Here is a 9,235-nt window from a genome sequence, read left to right as displayed (position 1 = left end):
CCAGTGTTGACAGGTAGGGCTATAGGACATCCCTTTATCTTGTTTCACAGTCTTAAGACCTGGATTGGGGTAAACAAGATATAGTTCAGGGTTTCCATAGAGTAATTATTCTTACCACACACCTCATGGTAATAGCTGCAGGTAGAACTGCTGCAACTGCAGGATTGAGGGCTTGGAAAACATGTGATTCACCACAGACCTCAAGCATGCTCTTATCTATAAAGCCATGAGCTGTAAAGAGCTTGTTCATTTAACGATGGAGTGGCTCTGGCCCTGGATCCAAGTGCTGTGCTTTCTAGTGCTCACAGACCTGTTGTGGACTTTACCCATCTCTAAGGAACAATGGCCAAGCCTTGAGGACATGGAACTGGCTGAGGTTTGTGTCTTCATCCACTATTTAGAAAATGTTGTGGAAGATCCTATCTCTAGAAAAAAAAACTGTATTGGAATACATTGATTGTGTTTTGACTATTTGCCCAGGTATTGCAATTCTAGTTATTGTCTGTTTTTCAATGGTAAATGTTGAGTACATTTATTAGGTGCACTTTAGAACAACTTAAAGTTGTGCCTACTTTAGGACAAATAAGACTTATTTGTCCTTATAAGAGAAGTGACCTGCTATCAGTGGAAGTTTGGTTAGTAACCAGCTGTATGATAGGGTTACCTGAGGAGGTTCTACCACATGAGCCCCAGCAGTGGCCCCCGGCCCCGTAATAGGAGGGCCACAGCCACCTCAGCCCTGGGGGAAAAGATCAGGGAGATGCAGGGTTTCTTTAGTCTGAAGCAGACTGGCAGACTGGATCTACAGACACTCTCTGTGATGAGGAAGCATAGGTGTGGAGTGCCTGACGTGGAAAACTACAGCTTTTACCCTGACCAGATCAAGTGGAAGAATCACACCATCACATACAGGTGCATATTATTATCTGTTATCTGTCTAGTATCGGTTGTCGGTCACAAATGTCTTCCATCTGTGTTATCCATCTTGTTGTACCATTTTTTTATCCCCTGCCACACAGGATGCCTTTTGCATCTAGCCAGGCCGTCATTGTAAATAACAATTTGTTCTAGAAAAAAGAAATGTGTAGGTGCCACGCGCACCAGTTTGAGTGTTTCAAGAACTGCAACGCTTCTGGATTATGCTCAACAGTTTCCCATGTGTATCAAGAATGGTCCACCACCCAAAGGACATCCAGCCAACTTGACACAACTGTGGGAAAATTTGGAGTCAACATGGGCCAGCATCCCTGGAAAAACGCTTTCGACACCTTGTAGAGTCCACACCCCAATGATTTGAGGCTGTTCTGAGGGAAAATGGGGTACAACTCAATATTAGGAAGGTATTCCTGTTTTGTACACTGTGTATAAAAGGAATGACATAATCCCCAAAATTAACCATGTTTTCATCATAACCTCACAGTTTTGTTTCATCACTGAATTGTATAGTGGTTCAAGCGTTGGGCCAGTAACCAAAAGGTTGCTGGATCGAATCCCCGAGCTGGCAAGGTAAAAATCTGTCGTTCTGCCCCTGAGCAAGGCAGTTAACCCACTGTTCCCCAGGCGCCGAAGACGTCGATGTCGATTATGGCTGCCCCCTGCATCTCTATGATTTAGAGGGGTTAAATGTGGAAGACACATTTCAGTTGAATGCATTCAGTTGTTCAACTGACTAGGTATCCCCCTTTCCCTTTCCCTTTTAAAACCAGACATCTGCCAATAGATTACCAGCTCACTGGATATAACTAGCCCTGTTTTTAATGCTTTCTTTCAGGCTGCTTCATGTTTTTCTGTGTTGTCTGTGTGCCAATGACCTGCAGGATTGATCAGTACACCCCTGACCTTACACAGGAGGAGGTGGATACCTCATTCCGTTTGGCCCTGAAGATCTGGAGTGACGCGGCCCCACTGAAGTTCATCAAGGTCAACCACGACAAGGCAGACATCATCCTCTCTTTCGCAAAAAAAAGTATTCTGACCCTGAATCATTCTCCGTTCAGTTCTGCGTATATTCTAATAGAGATGGTAGAGAATGTATTTGGCTGCATGTGAGGTTTTAACTGTGCTATAATTATATACTTACTGGAGCCAGTTTCCAGGTACATGACTGATAATCCATCTCTCTCCATCCATCCATCACAGCTCACGGAGACTTCTTTCCCTTTGACGGCCCCAAGGGTGTTCTGGCCCACGCCTTTGCGCCAGGGGAGGACATGGGGGGAGATGTGCACTTTGACGAGGACGAAATCTGGACGATGGGGCATTCCAAGCTAGGTAGGGCCACTGTTACAAGCATAACATGATCAGAATTTATTTTATAAAACAAAAAGAATTAGGATTCAAAATATGGTTGTAGACAAACATTTTCTTATGGGATGCTGTTTTAGGTTACAGCCTGTTCACTGTTGCGGCCCATGAGTTAGGCCACTCCCTGGGCCTCTCCCATTCCAAAGACCCCTCATCTCTCATGTACCCCAACTACAATTATTACAATGGAGCACAGTACACACTGCCACGAGATGACGCACTGGGAATCCAGACGCTGTATGGTAAGTAGAAATCCGCAATAACATAATTATCACAAGGTACATTTTTGGGTGGATTTCCATCTGAACATTGGAGACTTTGCTTTTATTTCCAAGGCAAGCCAGTCAGAAAACAGGATCCACTAAACCTTCCTAAGAAGTGTGATCCCAACTTCTCTGTTGATGCAGTGGCAGTGTTCGGGAAGGAAATTGTGTTCTTTAAAAACAGGTAAAGGAATTTTGAATTATGCAATATAATTTTTACAGTATAGGTTCTTATTTGCCCCAACACAGTGGTTTGTTTCCCTCCAGGTACATGTGGTTGAGGACAACATGGACGACATACTGGAACCGTCTGAGCGAGGGCCCCAGCAGCACATACCTCCCCAGCATCTACTCTGCTGTGGACGCGGCCTATGACATCCCTGCCAAAGGCGTGGCATATGTCTTCACTGGTAATGTGCAGTCTGATCGTCTCAAAGGCCTCACTTAGGCTTCGCAGCATGACAGGGCTAGATTTGAAACAGAACGCTATAATTTAGAACCACTGGACCTAAATTATAGCCCTGCGTCAAAATTGTCGCACTGTATGCAAGAAACTCACAAAGCTCATTGGCATCTGGCAGTTCTTGTTGTATGTTTTCATAGGGTTCCAAAGGCAGTGGCGGTGCTCTGTGTTTCAGGTCCTAAGTACTGGGTGGTTCGACAGCTTAAGATGAAAAGCCACTTTGGCTCCATATATGACTATGGATTCCCAGCCAGAGTAAGGAACATTGACGCTGCTGTTCATATCAGTGAATATGGAAAAACCTTCTTCTTCATAGGACACGATTACTACAGGTAAACAGCCTCAAACAAAATGTTTTTTGGTAAATGATAAACATAAAGTGAACGGTTATTACAGTATAATACAATATACTGTTGCAGAAAATATACTGTTCCCAAGTCCACTGTTTAGGTAAGAGCAGTATGTTTTCACTGTATCAATGTTTTGATGAATAGGCATTCCAGCTCCTGAGAGGCAAAGCCTGCCATCTAGTGTTTAACAATGAGACATTTGTCAGAAAGGAACTGCTCATAAGCTATCCGTCATTTATTTGTAAGTTCAATGTTTATTTGTTATCTATTGTACAGATACGATGAACACAGACGTAGGATGGATCCAGGATTTCCAAGAAACATCCAAACAGACTGGCCAGGTATTGGGAGGAGGGTTGATGCTGCATTTGAGTTTCAAGGTAGCCTATAAAACACTTCACCATGTCACCTTGCCTTAAATTGCATACATTTTAATATCATGACACGTTTGTGTTATCTTGATTACCATGCCCACTTTAACAAAACATGATCATATTTTCTCATCAACAGGTACTATATATCTCTTCAGTGGATCAAAGGCATATAACTATGACTACAGACAGAACCGGGTGCTGAATCGAATCCTAGCCAATGCATGGCTGGGCTGCTAACATATCTGTCAAAGACACTAGATGTGACCCTACCTACAGACACTCTTATACAGAGCAACTTACATAAGCAATTTGATTTAAGTACATTGCTCAAGGGCACATCGACAGATCTGTTTCACCAATTTGGGTCGGGGCTATGAACCAGCGACCTTTTGGTATCTGGCCTAACGCTCTAACCGCTAGGCTACCTGTCTCTGTTACAAAGCTTGTTACCGACCTAGCCCAACTTTGAAAGAACATCTGACAAGAGTGTACCTGCTCAATCAATTGAACATATCCTGAAGTATACCTTAGGCATATGAGTATGCCAGATTTTATACGTAGCAATCGGTTTATTGTCCCTGCACAAACACGTCTTTTGTAGCTTTGATGCAAATATCAAGAATTGCTGTTCAAAGTAGTTTATTTATTAGATTTTTTAAATCGGATTAATTGAATCTTGTATTGAGTAAGATTAATGTGCAGTATATAAGTACCTCAGGGCTACCTCACCTAGCATGAACCAAGATGACTCACCAGCTGAATGTTGATAACAGTGTTGCAAGAAGTGAAATTGCATCATCAAGCAACCATCTTCAAGGCCATTTCACTTAAATCTTTGTGGTATCTTACTGTATGGGTACAGAACATAAAATACAAATGGATTAATTGTATTATAATGTAGTAACATGTTATGCTTTGAAATGTATTGTAATAAAACAATATTTTGAAGTTTGATTGTTAAAACTTCTTAGGGCTGCAATCCCTTCTTAGGGCTGCAATCCCGTTAACGGGATCGATATGACAACAGCCAGTGAAAGTGCAGGGCTCCAAATTCAAACAGAAATCTCATAATTAAAATTCATTAAGCATACAAGAATTTCACATCATTTTAAAGATACACTTCTTGTTAATCCCACCACAGTGTCCGATTTCAAAAAAGCTTTACAGCGAAAGCACCACAAACGATTATGTTAGGTCACCACCAAATCACAGAAAAACAAAGCCATTTTTCAAGCCAAAGACATGAGTCACAAAAAGCAGAAATAGAGATAAAATGAATCACTAACCTTTGATGATCTTCATCAGATGACACTCATAGGACTTCATGTTACACAATACATATATGTTTTGTTCGATAAAGTTCATATTTATATCCAAAAACCTCCATTTACATTGGCGCCATGTTCAGAAATACCTTCAGAATATCCGGAGAAATTGCAGAGAGCCACATCAAATAACAGAAATACTCATCATAAACTTTGAAGAAAGATACATGTTTTACATAGATAAACTTGTTCTTAATGCAAGCGCTGTGTCAGATTTCAGAAAAGCTTTACGGCAAAACCACAATATTCAATAATCTGAGAACAGCATTCAGCCACAAAAGCAAGCCATACAGTTACCCGCTAAATTGTGGAGTCAGCAAAAGTCATAAATAGCATTATCATTCTTCACTTACCTTTGCTGATCTTTGTCGGAATGCACTCCCAGGACTCCCACTTCCATAAGAAATGTTCGTTTTGTTCAGTATTGTCCATAATTTATGTCCAAATAGCTCCTTTTGTTAGCGCGTTTGGTAAACAAGTCCAAAGTCACGAAGCGCGTTCACTAAAAGCAGACGAAATGTCAAAAAGTTCCGTAACAGTCAGTAGAAAGATGTCAAACGATGTATTGAATCAATCTTTAGGATGTTTTTAACATAAATCTTCAATAATGTTCCAACCGGAGAATTCCTTTGTCTTCAGAAATGCGATAGAACAGAGCTCGCTCTCACATGAAAAAAAAGCTTTATGGCAAAAGCACATAAAAAAAGCGCATGGTCAGAGCATGGTCAGCTCATGGCAGACCTTACTCATTCTACTCTCATTCTGCCCCACTTCACAGGTGAAGCATCCGACAAAGTTCTAAAGACTGTTGACATCTAGTGGAAGCCGTAGCAAGTGCAAACTGACCCATATCCCACTGTGTATTCGATAGGCGATGAGTTGAAAACCTACAAAACTCAGATTTCCCACTTCCTGGTTGGATTTGTTTCTCAGGTTTTTGCCTGCCATATGAGTTCTGTTATACTCACAGACATCATTCAAACAGTTTTAGAAACTTCTGAGTGTTTTCTATCCAATACTACTAATAATATGCATATATTAGCAACTGGGACTGATGAGCAGGCAGTCTACTCTGGCCACCTCTGGGCACCTTTTCTTCCAAGCTACTCAATACTGGCCCTGCAGGCAAAATAAGTTTTAATAAATGTGCTTACATTGATTGATCAAAGATATTCAAACTAACCACCGTTTTATCCTTACAATGTTAACTTATGTGTACCTACAGTATGCCTAAACCTCACTCTAACAATCACCCAAAACTCTACACACCACCTCCAACAATGTTATCAGGAGAACGATCCCTCTTCCTTGAGGATAGGAGTTTGTCCAAAAGTTTACAGGAATATTCAAGAGCACAAAGCTTACCTTGGCATCTTACTTATGTTCTGAATGGAACCATGTACACCCCAAGACTGTTAGGGATCATTCAAAAGAGAATGTGGACAGGGCAGAGTGATAGAGAAAGAGAGGGAGTCTCCCCTCTGCATTGCCACAGGTTTGTAAATTGTCTTTATACGTGTTCCGCAGTCCTGTTTCTGGCCTGTTTGGGTCTGTCAGGCTGCCCCCGCCAGCGCTCCAGAGCTCCAAACATCACCAGAGGACGACAAGACAGTCACTGGGGTAATTTATCTGAATAATTGCATCACATGGCTCAGTATGTTGCTACCCGTATCGTATCTCAGAATACGGTGGGAAAATACTTGTTAGCCTACTTGTTATGCTTGTACTGTTTCGCATGAGATTCCTAATAGGGATGAGAAAACAGCGTGTTTAAAATGTTGTCTCTAATCCTCCTCCAACACCAGGACTATCTGTCTCAATACTACACAGATGTGGGGTTGACAAACTCAACTTCCCAAAGTATTATCAAGCTTGACTTCAACAAGAGCCTGGAGGCCATGCAGGCACTTTTTGGCCTGGAGGTCACTGGGGTTCTGGACAAAAACACTCTGGAGGTGATGAAGGAGTCCAGGTGTGGAGTGTCTGACATCAGCAGATATGGACACTCCACAGGAAACCAAAATGGGAGAAGAACACTGTTACCTACAGGTATAGTGAAAGCTCTGAATGTAGACGAGCACTTTGACTGCTTTTGAAATGCATTAAGTTTGACAGCTATAATCAAGGAAAATAATATGGTATTCATGGTTCATTGTTGATCATCTGCTAACAATGTCAAATCCGTTGTTGCCCAGCCTGGGTCATTGTGCAATGCCTACACTGCAGGAGTAAAATGGGTCCCTTTTACTTGTCAGGTAATGTCAATGAGTGAGTGCTGAATGACTTGTGTTTGACAAAATCACTCAGTACACACCAGACCCGAGGCAATGATGTACGTAGATGCAACTATAGCCCAGGACTTATAGATCTACGGTGATGTAATCCCTCTGGACTTCAAACAGATCTACACTGACACTGCCTACATCATGATCCTCTTCAAAGGTGGATGTGAGTATGGACTATGACAATGGTATTGACTCAATACCATCACCATACACTACTGATGAACGTCTTAAATCTGGCTTGTCTAAACACAGATCATACAGACTTCTATCCTTTTGATGGGCCAAATGCTGTCTTAGCCCATTCCAACTCCCCTGGACAGAACCAAGGTGGGGACACACACTCTGATGACGATGAAACCTGGACACTGATCCAGAGGGGTGACCATCTGAACACACAACACTATTTAAGATATAGTGTAGCCCGATTCACTGATTCAACACACTCACATGTATTGTTGTCCTCAGGAGTGAATCTGCTGTTGGTGGCGGCCCATGAGTTTGGTCATCCTCTGGGGCTGAACCACTCCAGGGACCGGAGAGCTCTGATGTTCCCCACCTATCAATATGTCAACACCAATGGATACACACTGCCTGATGATGACAGACATGGGGTCCAAGCCCTAAATGGTCATCAAACACATTGACAGCATTTCTATAGAATAATTCTGTTCACTGTATGTGTTTTTTATTACCATCTTTATGGAATCCAATTGATATGTTTATGCGATGTGTGTTATCTTAAAGGTATCTGTACACCTGATCCCAAGCTACACCCAAGCCAGAACCCAAACCAGAACACGAGGAGCCAACAGAGAACCCCAAGTTGGATCCCAAACCGGATCCCATGCGAGACCCCAGACCCAACGCAGAAGACAAGCAGTGCAACCGGGACCTGGTGTTTGACGCAGCCTCCTCCATCAGTGAGGACCTGTGGGTGAGTTGGAGCCTTTTGATCATTATTTTGTAAGAACTGATTCTCTGTCATTATAGGTACTATTGGCAGAAGAGCACGGCTGTCCAATGAATTAGACTGACAAGTGAGCTCGAGATGGGCTCAGATGAACTATGTCGATGCTGCCTATGAACTCTCAGCTAAAGATGTTGTGTATCTGTTTTAAGGTACAGCAATGTCAGGAACGTCAAAAGCACAAAACATAACAGCTAATGATTTGTGCACTCCCACTCTCAACCTCTCTCTCGTACAAACAGTATTTACTTTGCCTCATATTTCCACAGGTGACAAATACTGGGGAATAAGGACTTATGCAAAGACAATCCTCCCTGGCTATCCAAAGTCAATCTCCAACTTGGGCTTCCACTCATCAGTGACTAAGGGAAAACCTTATTTGTGGGCAACAAATACTGGAGGTGTTTGGAACATGGTTTAATTAGACGCCAATAATTGATATGTCATGCATTTTTCTGTATGATAATATGCATCTTTAGATTTATTTAAAAAATTATAATTTGATTGATATTATGTTTCAGCTTTGACAAGGAAAGATGCCAAATGCACTATTGATATCCCCAATCCATAACTCAGGATTTTCCAGGCATTGACTCCAAAGTGGACGCTGTCTTTCAGAACTTTGATGATAATTTACTGTAAAACTATATTTATTAGTATTACATACATGAGTTAATAAAGCATTCAGCACAACTTTTTTTACTGATGAATCCAATTTTTTATCCTTTAGGTGACCCTCTGGAGAGCCTTGCGGTTGAGGGCGGTGCAGTTGAAGTACCAGGTGGTGATACAGCCCGAAAGGATGTCTCAATTGTGCATCTATAAAAGTTTGTCATGGTTTTACATGACAAGCCAAACTTTTCAGCCTCCTGAGGTTGAAGAGGCGCTGTTACCTTCTTCACCA

The 9,235-nt window shown here is 42.0% G+C and overlaps 1 pseudogene; it reads left to right on the top strand.

Annotated features, from left to right (window-relative positions):
- The first annotated feature begins 256 nt into the window (after window positions 1-256).
- LOC129831565 (matrix metalloproteinase-14-like) lies at window positions 257-8,988 on the top strand (annotated as a pseudogene).
- Window positions 8,989-9,235: the final 247 nt, after the last annotated feature.

Source organism: Salvelinus fontinalis, chromosome 33 (assembly GCF_029448725.1).
Source record: "Salvelinus fontinalis isolate EN_2023a chromosome 33, ASM2944872v1, whole genome shotgun sequence".
Taxonomy (NCBI): domain Eukaryota; kingdom Metazoa; phylum Chordata; class Actinopteri; order Salmoniformes; family Salmonidae; genus Salvelinus; species Salvelinus fontinalis.
Note: the sequence above shows the minus strand (reverse complement) of the source record. Positions and strands in the feature narration are given on the sequence as shown.